This window comes from Marmota marmota, unplaced genomic scaffold (genome assembly GCF_001458135.2).
Source record: "Marmota marmota marmota unplaced genomic scaffold, marMar, whole genome shotgun sequence".
Lineage (NCBI taxonomy): Eukaryota > Metazoa > Chordata > Mammalia > Rodentia > Sciuridae > Marmota > Marmota marmota.
In genome coordinates, this window is record NW_026000327.1 from 2,744,684 (window position 1) to 2,757,414 (window position 12,731).

The following is a 12,731-nucleotide window of genomic DNA, read 5'->3' on the forward strand; positions in this document are numbered from 1 at the left end:
TGAGCATATTCAACGTGAGGCCTCACTTGTGTTTAGTTGGCTACTGTTTATTCCTGTTGCACACCATGTGCACTGATCAAGCCGGATTCAGGAGCATTTCAACTCCTGCCAATCCCCACGTGTCCGGCAGCTCCGGACTCTTGCAGCAGCTCTGCTGAAACGCATGATTGACCTGTCCTAGGGGTAGACTCGCGACGGTGCTAGCGGAACTCCTTTCTCCTAAGATCCTATATTTGCTGCCTTTATTGATTTGATTGGTTCTCTCTGGGTCGACATGACGTAGGGTGCACTTGGACCCAGCACATACGTGCACTGTGACCTCCCAGCCTTGTGGTGGGGCAGGACGTGGGCTTGCTCTGGTCCTGTGTTCACTCAGGAATGGAGAAACTGAGGTCCGTATCGGAGAGAAGATTCTGCCTTTGGGATTTGGGGCTGGTGTATTGCACTTAGCAGGATCGTCTCCTGGGGAAACTGGAAACCCATGTGTACTAGAATGAAATGGAACCCCCCGTCTCTGTCACCCTGCCCTAGACTCAACTCAAGGTGCTTCAAGGACCAAGGAATCAGGCCAGAGACCCTGGACCTTCTAGAAGAAAAATGAGGCCCAACTCTCCGTCATGTTGGCTCAGGAAGAGACTTCTCTTTTTTTTTTTTTTTTGTACTGGGGATTGAACCCAGAGGTACTCGACCCCTGAGCCCCGTCCCCAGCCCTATTTTGTATTTTATTTAGAGACAGGGTCTCCCTGAGTTGCTCAGGGCCTCCCTTTGGCGGAGGCTGGCTTTGAACTCACGATCCTCCTGCCTCAGCCTCCGGAGCCTCTAGGATGACCGGAGTCCGACCTGCAGCATCTCACCATCTTGGAAAATGTTCATGAATTTCACTTATTTAAAACGCCCTGCTCTCTCTCCGACCGTCTTAAGAGCCCTCGTAGACTTTATCAGGGAACTTGCTTCTCTCCCAGCGCGGGGCTTCCTCTGAGATGCCAGCTGTATACCTTTTATCTCTGCAAAAACGACTGAGTGCTACATCTGTCTTCCAGTTCTGGTCCTCAGAGGAAAGAAAGATCCACTACGACTGGATCAGAGGTCCAACCAGCAATCTCAGAGGCTCAAGGGGACAGGATGTCTTTCTCGTGCCCAGGGAGAGAAGGCAGCTTTGCATTCACTGGGCAGAGATTGGACTCTGGCTCTTTGTCCAAACCGAGGGGATTTGCATAAGATCTGTCTCTTCTCCAATAGGTCGGTGGGGTCTTTTTTTTTTTTTTTTTTTTTTTTTCTTTTTTTGGATGATTGGTTCCTATCAGACCAGTGGACCGCAGAGAAACAAAGATCAGAATTAAGAAATTAAAAAACACACAGACACACACCTGTAATCCCAGTGGCTCTGGAGGCTGAGGAAGGAGGATCACAAATCGGAGGCCAGCCTCGGCACTAAGCAACTCAGGGAGACCCTGTCTCTAAATAAAGTGCAAAATAGGGCTGGAGATGGGGCTCAGGGATCGAGCGCCCCTGAGTTCAACCCCTGGTACCCCTGCACCCCAAACCTGGAATTTTTTTCATGCCACAATTGTCCCTGAGATGATTTCTAGTCACCCGAGAACAGCCTCCTGTTGGACAGACAGATGGCCTTTCTGCTCCCCCCTCCCCCACCTGGGGGGTGCCCTGTGGGTCACAACTCTGGGTCACCTACTTGACTTTCAAGGGGTTTCATCCTAAATGTCCTTGAAATGCACCTTTTCTTCCCTGGATGGGAGCCAGGTCAGCATTTTAACCTGGTGACATGGCTCACCTACGTCGGGGACTTTGCTTCTGCAGAGTTAAAATGAGCAGCAGAAATTTCAGGGTTGGAAAACTTAAGCCCGAGGGATTCAGAGGGGATGATCCCGGGAACCCCTGTGACGAAACTTAAGTCGGTTTTTATCTTTTCATTTTTTTTTTTTTTTTGAGGATCTTCTTGCAACAATGTTTCCGTTTCTCTAACGACAGGAAGCTTCAGTTTAAAACACCCGGAGCTTTGCAGAGAGCTTGTGTGGGCGGCACCGAGGTCCTGTGGGCCCTGCGCCCATTGGACAATGTCACCACTTTGCATGTTTTAGAGTTAAGGTAGCATATTGGTTGTGCCTGCTCATCGGGCTCCCTGTGATGTATGCATATGGCGGTTATATATGCACAGAGCAGGCAGGGATCAAATCCCATCTTTTTTTTGGTACCAGGGATTAAACTCAGGGGCACTCAACCACTGAACCACATCCCCAGCCCTTTTTGTATTTGATTTAGAGACAGGGTCTCCCTGAGCTGCTTAGGGCCTCCGTATGTTGCTGAGGATGGCCTCCGACTTGCCATCCTCCTGCCTCAGCCTCACTGGCCATTGGGATTACACAGAAACCCTAACTTCTAAACATAAACCACGGATACTAAACTATTATTGATTAAATCAATCATCACGAAACGGTGCATTAGAGAGCCTTGAAAACGGTACAGTTCTGCATAATGTTAAGAGTGTGGCTCAGACGTGTAGCAGAAATGCATCTGCCTCCCAAAACAAGATAGAGGGTCCTGCGCCCGAGTCCTTGAGACATGCTTGCTGGTCGGTGGCTCTCTTGCATGTCACCGGTGCTAGGCAGCCTCTCTAGCACCCACCCTCTGGATGCCCCCTAGGAGCCCGGTCCTCAGGTTTGACAACCCAAAAGGTCTCAGGACATTTTCCGATAGCTCTTGGGAGGACAGATGCACTCAAATTAGAAATCTGTGTTTTAAAATCAGAGACTTTCCTGCAGGTTTGACCCAGGGAGTTTCACTGTCTTGGGGGATTCTCTTAGGCACCATAGATACGGTGGCATGGCCGGATCAATCTTGCAGACGGTGCAATGAGAGATAGCAACGGCATCCTTTTGGAATTTCCTTTTTGAAATAAGAAAAGACGGGACTCCATGCATCCCACCAGTCGTAAAGAGAAAAATAAAATAAAATAAAAAATAAATCCTGCAAAATTGTCGGTAAGAAAATGCACACGGACTGTCACTAGCTTATCTAAAATCGGGCCAGATGGCATAATAAGTAGAAACAGAGGACATGGGACAGTAGCGTCTTGGGATGAGGGCAGCGTGTGACTTCCACACCCGCACCTGTGAGCCGTGGAGGTGAGCTGTCACTCACTCCAAGGTTATGAGCATCCCTGGGAGCAGCAGCCAATAGCTGCACAGAAAATGAAATCTCAGACTCTTTGAAAACGGTGTGATGTGGTGGGAACCGTTAACAGTGATGGATTCCAATTAGATTCTCCGAGAAAATAAGACATTTTCCTGTGAAGCAAAGGCAACATCGAGCCATGTGCAAAGCATGTTCTAAAGCCCCGTTATTTGAACCCGAGAGGCTCTGAATTCAAAGCAGCCCCCCACTATAAGGTGATGTGACCTTTGCCTTCGGTGACGTGGGCATCAGTGATTTTTGTATTATTCTCTCCATTTCCCCAATAAATGCACATTTTTTGCATTTATTTTTTGCTCCTGTAGGGAGGCGTGAATCTCATTATTTTTAGCCCAATGGTGACAAACTTGGAAAAAGACACGTTTCATTTGAAGAGCCAAGTAGTCCTCCATACACAGTTTTTCTGAAAATCCTAAACAGATGCAGAGACACTAACAAAGAAGCAGTTAATTTGCTCAAACTGGACTGGGATCCTGACTGCTACTCTTTTTCTATCCACGTTGCTTTTTACATTTTGCAGAGCGAGTCTCCGTTATTTCCACAAAAAATGCTCATAAACGTAAATGCTCTCCTTTGTCTTGAGTATGTTTTGAAAACTTTGCTTATTCTTTGGAAACAGGGATAGTACTGCTAACATGTTCAAGCCAATGGATGCACAAGGTTGGAAATCACATTTTGCTTCACCAATAAATAGTTTTAAAAAAGAAAAAAAATAGTGCTAGACTCTTGTTAAATGGAAGAGGAAAAGAAAAGTCAATTTAGTAAACAATTAATCCACACCGTGTTTATTTAGAGACAGGGTCTCCCTGAGTTGCTTAGGGCCTCCCTTTGGCTGAGGCTGGCTTTGAACTCGCGATCCTCCGGCCTCAGCCTCCTAAGCCACTGGGATGACAGGTGTGTCCCACCATGGTGCCCAGAGACTACTGACCTTTTAAGAAAAGACACTCAGTGTTGACACAGTCACATGCAGAATGCAGATGGTCCCGTGGCTATGTAGGCAGTGAGCACAGTGATGTGTCCCCCAGAATGGAAATTCCAAGATGGCGGCCACCACTTGGAGGTGAAGGATACCAGGAAGGGTGGTCCCCTAGAGCTGTCCTAGGGAGACTGCTCTTACTGACACCTTGACCTTGGACTTGTAACCTCCAGGATCTGGAGAGAAGATGACACACCCAGCTTGTGGCTCTTGGTTCCCTACACCATCACCTGCGGGATTTTGCTTATAATTTCATTTTTATTTGAAAACATCCAACTTGCGAGTGGAGATCCCAGAGCTTCATGTTGTGTGGGGTGGTCCTCGTCCATAGGCATCAGGATCTGGGGACCTTCACTGTGGTGTGCTGAGGCACCCACTCAGTCGGGAGTGCTTTCTGGGGACGTGGGGGGGGGTGTCTCCCATTTTTTTTTTTAATTTGATTTTTTTTTTTTAGCTACACATGACATTACAATGATCTTGGAAATTCAAACATTTACATCATTGGGGTATAATTTCTCATTTTTCTAATAATATCACACACTGACCCACTTATATCCGTAAACTATAAAACAAGGCTCATGGTGTCCAAGGTTCAGTCCCTGGTGGCCGACTCCATGGCTCTGGCCCAAGGGGAGCAGAACAAGATGGCGGCAGGGCCTGGAGGAGGAGAGCAGCTCAGGACAGGGCACCAGGGAGCAGAGAGAGCTCTGCTCACCAGGGACAGGAGAGAGACCCCAAAGGCACAGCCCAGGGACCCCCTCCTCCAGCCACACCCCACCTACTGCAGTCACCACCCAGTGAGTCCATTAAAATTATGAATCTACCAAGTGGATTAATCCACTGATTGGATGACAGTTCTCATAATCTGATCATTTCCCCTCTGAACATCCCTGCGCTGTGTCACATGAGCTTATGGGGACACCTTATATCCAAACTCTAAGAGCAACCGATGATCAAATTACTCAACCCTTTTAAAGTGGATCAATACAACTCTCTTGAACGTCTCCTGGTGTGTGATGCACTTTCTGAAATGCAGCCATAATGATGAACACATTCAGCCTGCGGTGCCTTACCTGATGGGCACCGGGTGGCCAGCTCCCTTATGCAGTACGTGATCTTGTGTAGGATTAAGTCACTTTCAACCAGTGTCCTCAATGTGTGTGTGACAGCATGACTTTCATCAATGTGGCTCAGCCAATGTGCCTGACACTGGAGGAACATGAGAAATCCTAGTAGGGGATGTGGCTTTAAAGTCAGGGCTCATGGGACGGTTACAAAGGAAGCAAGAACTGAGAGTTGAGGGAAATTGAAATAGAGAAACAAAATGGCGGCATAGAGGAGGAAATGAGGATCATCACATTATAGGGTAATTTTGGCATCTTCCAGATATCACAGAAAATATTCAGCCTGTGTTTTGGGGGGATTGCTTTGTTTTGCTTATCCTCCACATCCATCCATTTACCTGCAGATACCATAATTTCATTCTTCTTTAAGGCTGAGTAATATTCCATTGTATATATGTACCACAGTTTTTCTTTTTTAATGCATTTGTCTGTTGACAAATTTCTCTAATTGCTAGAGTTGTGGAATATTTTTCATATGTTTTTGGACCATTCACCTTTGCTCTTTGGTGAAGTCTCTGTTCAGTTCCTTTGCCTGAGGGAAGTCATTTCTATGGGTCGGGTCCAGGGATCACCCTTTGAGAACTGCTGTGCATGTGGATCCTTTAGTGTGTTTCCAGAAACTGTCGATGAATGTTTGCTGCTGTGTCCCGACTTTGGGGGAAGGAGGCTTTAATCACGTCTGGATCTCAACGTTTGCCATGTTTCCTTTATTGATTTATAGGTCGTCTTTATGTTTTCAGATGACCGATCCATGAATATTTATCGGTCCTCTGCCCTGTGCGATGGATGGAGAGGGATGTACAGATTAATAACAATGATCGTAAAACTCATCGGCGGTGTGGGTGATATTTATTCCGCTGTAGCCTCCCAAGGCTGCCTCCTAATTCAAAACACTAAAGCCACTTAGAGGTGGCAGATTGTTCCTTTGTGCAAGGATTCTGTGCATTCCAGACCAAGGTCTGGCCATTCCTGGACACACGCAGCTCCTGCAAAGACTTGGGAATCTAAACACACAGACTTCAGGAGCATGTTATGTCCTCTGTGTCCATTGGGAAATGAGGACTGGGGACGGTGGGCGGCTACCGTTGAGGGTTCTGCATGATGTTGCATCCAGGGGTGTGGTTTCAAGATGGTGTTGTAGAGTCTCATGGATGGGGTCCTTGGCCAGGGATTGGGGTTTTGGCCACAGTTGGCTTTCTAGAAAACGAATTTTTACATGATTTTGGAGGGGACACATGCTCACTTTTCCACCGTGCCACTAGCCCATCAGAGCTGACCCACTTCCATGGACCTTCAAGACTTAATATCTGCAGACCACGTGCTCACGGGGACCCACCCCGAGGGCCTGACTATCTCCGGAGCCTTTCCAAAGGAGGTGGCTTATTAGCTATGCCTTTGGGACCGATGGACCTTGCCCAAAGTCCAAAGGAGAAGCAGTGGGCACATGCATGATGGTACCAGGTGTGGAGCTGAATGATGCATATGGTGGGTGTTGGATGCATGACGCTGACGTTGGCCGATGGAATGGAAATCACATCATTCAAGATGGCGGAACCCAATGGTGAAGCACCCAGAGGTGGGAGAGCATCATAAGGCTTTTTAGGAATTCATTCGTTGATGAAAAATTGATGAATTCATCCATTCAGTGTTGGTGAATGGGGAGGCAGCAGGTAGCGGCGCCCGTTGAGATGGAAGGCAGGAAACTCATGGTGGATGGAGTTGGAGGTCCAGCCGTGGATGCAGCTGTGGCCGACAGGTTGGGAATGGGGAGGGTGCGTCCCCTTCAGAGGCTGCCGAGCAACGTCTTGGCTGGACACCAAGACAGCGGACATCTGTGGGAAATTGGGGTGAGGTTTACAAAGTTCAGAAAGAGTGCAGAAGGCCGTGGAGGTCAGCCTCGGACCTGCTGTGAAATTGGACCAATTGGAGAGATTCCTGGTTTTCAATCCTCCCTGTTCTGAGAATTGAACGTGTGTGTCTTCTGAACGTGGCCAGGTGACGAGAACCAAGCCATCTCCATACATTCTGGTCACCCTTGTCAGAATACATTCACGTCCCAGCCCAGAACCTTTTGGACAGGAACTCGGAACTCTTACTGAGAAACGTGGACTTCCTCGCCTTCAGATATAGATTGCAATTTAGATACATCTATGTCCAAGTAACTTTATATTATTTAATTCCTCCCACTGTTTAGAGATAAAGAAATATACTATTTGTATATATCTATATACATGAAATATGTACATCCTTATATAAATACGGCTACATAAAAATATGTGAATGGATATTGTAAAATATTCATACACTTGTATATACGTATGTAAATATATCCTTATATATAAGTGTATAGATATGTACTTCTAAGTGTATAAATGTATACTTCTAAGTGTATAAATATATACTTCTAAGTGTATAAATATATACTTCTAAGCGTATAAATATATTTGCCTAAGTGTATAAATATGTACTTATGTAAGTTCATAAATATACACTGCTAACTATATAAATATGTACTTATATGTGTATATGAATATAAATCAGGATATTTATGGTTATATATACTTATGTAAGTATATGAATATTTATAATTATATTTAAATAGGAATATAAATATATCCTTATATAATATATACTATCATACAAATACATGTATATACTTTATAAGTATAAATATAATAAATTTATATTATATAGTTTAATATAATTTATATTATATTATATTATAATAATTTATATTATGTAGTTTAATATAATTTATATTATATTATATTATATTACATTATAATAAAATATATTATATAGTTTAAATTAATCATATTATAAATATATATATAAGTAACTACATAGTGCTATGTATGTCCTTATTTATTTACTTGAAATATAATATATATTATGTACACTGATAGTATTTAAATATATGCTATATAAATATTCACTTGCAATCATAGAAATATAGACTAATGTGAGAATATAAGTTTATAAATATATGTATTTTTTATCACTGAAAAATTTAAAAATATATAGTTTTTGTTTTATATCATAAACAGAGACACCTATTTGCTACTAAATATGTTTTATTTTATTTATATGGATTATTTTTTCTCATATTGTATATATATGATATATCATGGGTGATAAAATTACCATCGTATTATAAACTCATTAAAGTCGCGTGATGGTTTTTTAGTTGTGCACATATTTTGCATCAATGTGTCACTGCATAGTTTACACATAGACTTCTGACATTCTGGGTCCTTGACTCCCACCCACCTCTGGTCTCCTTCGGTTCTACTCATGGAATTGGCTTCTGTGACCCTCTGCTCCTCCTCGGTCCCCCAGGATGGCTGCACCCTGCATTCCAACCTCAGTGCCGGCCTCCTCCTCCTCCTTCTCTGTCCAACAAAGCTTGGTCCCGACTTTTCTCTATGTTGGGTCCAACAGTCAAGTGCACCCTCCTCCCCTCCCGGGCCAGGCTCGCCCTGTCCACTGCACACTGAGTTCTCACAGATGGTGTCCTCTCCACCGGGCCCGCCATCTTGGATTCACACCCACTCTCTCTGTTCTGCTCCTGATGTGACCACTTGTGACTTTCCACCTCCCTCCGACATCTGTGTGGCATCTCTTAGGCTCTCTTGGCATTGTCCTTCAGATGACCTTGGCTGCTCTTGACTGTCATTCCTCAAAACCATTCTTGCCTTCATCCTTTGAAATAATAGATAATATCAGGCTGCTTTGCCATTGAGAAATCATCAACAAACCTCCACCTTTTCCTACCCCTGGTCCCAACCTGATGGTCACACATTTAGACACAACTTCCTGAGTTCACCAAATCACTATTTCTCAAAAACTCTTCTCTAACTTCTGCATGAATTATTCAAATTGTTTATTTTTTGGGGGGATAATGGGTACCCAGTATTGAACTCAGGGGCCCTCGACCCCTGAGCCCTGTCCCCAGCCCTATTTTGTATTTTATTTAGAGAGAGGGTCTCACTGAATTGCTCAGGGCCTCCCTTGGGCTGAGGCTGGCTTTGAACTCGTGATCCTCCTGCCTCAGCCTCCTATCGAGGACTCTACTTCCTGGAGGCTTGCACAGTAACTAAGTGAAGCTTGTAAAGTCGCTGTGAGAGGCAAGTAGTTATTTCTACGCATTTGACATTCCCCGGGGTCTTGCATTTTTATCTCTGACCCATCTTCCATTTCTCCTTGTTGATGGAGAATATTTCACCTAGGACAGTTTTGCACTGTGCTAACCACGAGCCGCATTTGCTTTCTCTGACCTCTTGGTCTTCACCCAGCGAGCCCCCTGACCTGTCCCCAGCCCCGTCTCCTGCCTTTCTCTCCTGCTAGACTCGCCCTCTTCTGGTTTTGAGGTCTCAGAAGCCGTGGACCTCAATGCAACATCTGCATGTGGCACCTCTCCTCTGGTCCAAGGGAGGCATCCGGCCTCCGCTGTAGCAATCGCCAGACGCTCCGTAGATGGTCACTGAGAAAACGAGAAAAATCAAAGCGTGTGCTCTAAGGACGACCGTTAAAAACTCAGCCATCTGTTTTCTCAGCCATGCAGCCAAGCCACAGAGACCGGGGGAGAAGCCGCCTTTGATCATTGAACCAGCGTGTCCCCTGTCACCTAAGGGGACACAGGACCTTTGTTGATACCCTCAGGGTGGTGTTTGGGTACCATCGGGACCCACTGGAAATGTATGGATCCCCAGGGATTCATTTCTCAGTGCCTCCAGATGGTGTCTGACTTACCACCCTTTGATTTTTCTGTTTGGTATTTTAAATGCATAAGGACCTTTCACCACGTCGCTGACTTCATGCACGTGTTAGGAAGGAGCCTCCTCACAAACTGATGGGCTTCTGTGCTTTTCTACTCAAATTTATTTTCATCGACGTTTTTTAAAAATTTATTTATTTTTTCTATTTTGATAAAGATGGTGCTAGAATAATTTTGTTCCATGGGTCCTTCTAGCCCAGGTCTAGATTGCTGAATGTGACCCATCGGAAGAAGGTCAAGGATTCTGCACTTTGCATCGTTTGTATTTTATAAAGAACCTTGCATCCCCCTGTCTGTGTGGGTGGGTGTGCATCAGTGTGTGCAGGTGTGTGATGGCATGTGCACAGGCAGACTTCACGTAGGTGTCCGTCACGGGTGACATCGGAGGCTCAATACCATCATGGCAAAAATCGTCCTTTAGGTTTAATATCCCACTGCAAATATCCAAAATCTTAGAGGCTACAGAATGCAAAAACGTTGAGCTCTGACTCGACTTCACAAGTGGATAATTGCACACCAAGAATCTCCATTTCATGCACAAAATCATTGCAGATATTACCTGAAATTAACTTTCAGGTTTCTGTAGAAGGTGCACAGAGAACATGAATTGATTTTGGTTTCGGATGCATGTCTCAAATCCAAGATATCTCAGGATGTATATGTCCATTTTCCTAAAACAGAGTCCAGGCAACCGGAAGCACGCAGATACTCAACATTTTGGATAAGGGACGGTGCACCCGTAGGGTTATATGAAAAGTCCCCTTTATATGCATGTCCTCCTGCGTGAAAATACTGATTTTTTTTCTTTCTCTCTCTGTCCTAGGAGTCTTCCTAACCAGCTCCTGGGGGCGAGTTGGAATGGCTGTGCACATCTCCGTGAATCCCGCATGCTGGGGCTGTCAAGATGAAATTATATGGAGAGGCTTATTTGAAACCTTATCGTAGGTGGAACACGTCATCGCTGGCCTCCACCTGTGAAGGTCCTCTGCAGGTGGGTACCACCGTGGTCATTCCCCGTATGTGGACACGCCATGAGAATCTGTGGACCGTCTGACGGTCACACTGGCTGATGTATTCGTAGTTTGTAAATATTGGATTAATTCCACCTTCTCCCTCGAGTGCACAATGTTGTGCAATGGCACACGATGCAGGCTGGATTGAGAGCGTGCTTGTGCGCATAGATCCAAAGCTTTTTGTTATTAAATACATTGCAAATGGGATGTGTGTGGTAAAGTACGGATTTGGTGTGAAAACAAGAGATTGGAAAGTGCGATTTCATGTGCACTTTTAGGTAAGCGATTATATGGTCAAATCTATCTGTCTCTGGGGGTTCTACAATAGGCTATCAAGTCCAAATGGCTTAATAAAATCCACAAGTCTTTTTATCTAGAGAATTTATCTTTCAGCCTTTGGAACATTTTGTTAACGGAGTCTAACAACTTAGCTCAAAAAAAAAAAAATCAGTATTTATGGTATAATGCCACGGCGTGTTCCATCCTGAATCATGTAGCAGACCAAAAGGAAGGTGACACTGTTTGAATGAAGGAGTGTTGACGTGAACACTTAGCACCCAAGTGTCAGACCTATGAGGACAAAGAAGAAATTCTCTGACTCTGGTGTTTGGGGTTTTCCCCACACATAGAAATCATTCTGGAAGATTGAATGTGTGAGTCAGTTTTCCGTTGCTGTGACAAAATACCCGACACAGTCAACTTAAAAGGACAAGAGGGTTCTTTTCATTCATGGTTTCAGGGATTTCAGTCGCTAACCACTTGGCACCATTGTTTGGTTCTTTTTTGTTGTGGAACATCATGGTGGAGAGTGTGTGGTAGAGACAGCTACTTATCTTGTGGTGGACAGGAAAGAGAGAGAGAAGAAGAGGAAAAGGAAAGAGGGCCGTGGAGGGAAGGGCCGGCATCCCACAATGCCCTTCTAGGCCACACCCCCAATGACCTAACATCCTTTCACTAGGCTCCGCCCCTTAAAGGTTCCACCATCTCTGCATAGCACCAGAGACTGGGGACCAATGTTCAATACATGGATTATGGGGTGCATTTCATATTCAACCCCTGAAATCCCACAAAGAATTATCCTTTAAGAAGAAACAAACCACAACAGAGGATTTTGAATGTTCTCATCTTTAGGAAATAATAAATATAGGAGGTTTTGTAGACTAATTACCAGATTGGACTATTTAAAACTGTATACATGTAACAAAATAGCACAGTGTACCTCACAAATATGTGCAATTATTATGTGTCAACTAAAAATGAAAAAAAAATGCACATGTATTTAGGAAGTACTTGAGCTCATGTATCAGGGAAATGAGACCCAATTGCAGTGAGAATAGCCTAATAACCTGATGAGCAATGGAGAGGGATTGAGGTAGGAGAGGTGGAAGATTTCCTGTTGTGCAGGGAGAACGCTTTGAGGTTAATCCTTCCAGAGAGAACTCGTGTGCAAGAACACGGTTCTTTCTATGGAGTCTATGTAGACTGTGCAGCTAGACACCAAGCTGTAATGAGCACATTTTGTTTTAATTTTTGCAATATTCCATCTGAAAGTAGAAGAGACACACACACCAATGTGGTTTTCATTTCCAGCCAACGTGGGTACTTAGGCCAAGCTAGAAGCAAAATCAAGCATG

The 12,731-nt window shown here is 44.6% G+C and overlaps 1 protein-coding gene across 1 annotated transcript in view; it reads left to right on the forward strand.

Moving 5' to 3' along the window:
- Positions 1–12,731, forward strand: part of Nlgn4x (neuroligin 4 X-linked) — a 187,762-nt gene that overhangs the window by 13,035 nt on the left and 161,996 nt on the right. The window contains exon 2 of the mRNA XM_048797403.1: positions 10,908–11,075. The gene's annotated coding sequence lies outside the window, so the exon portion shown is untranslated. The remainder of the gene's footprint in view (positions 1–10,907; positions 11,076–12,731) is intronic.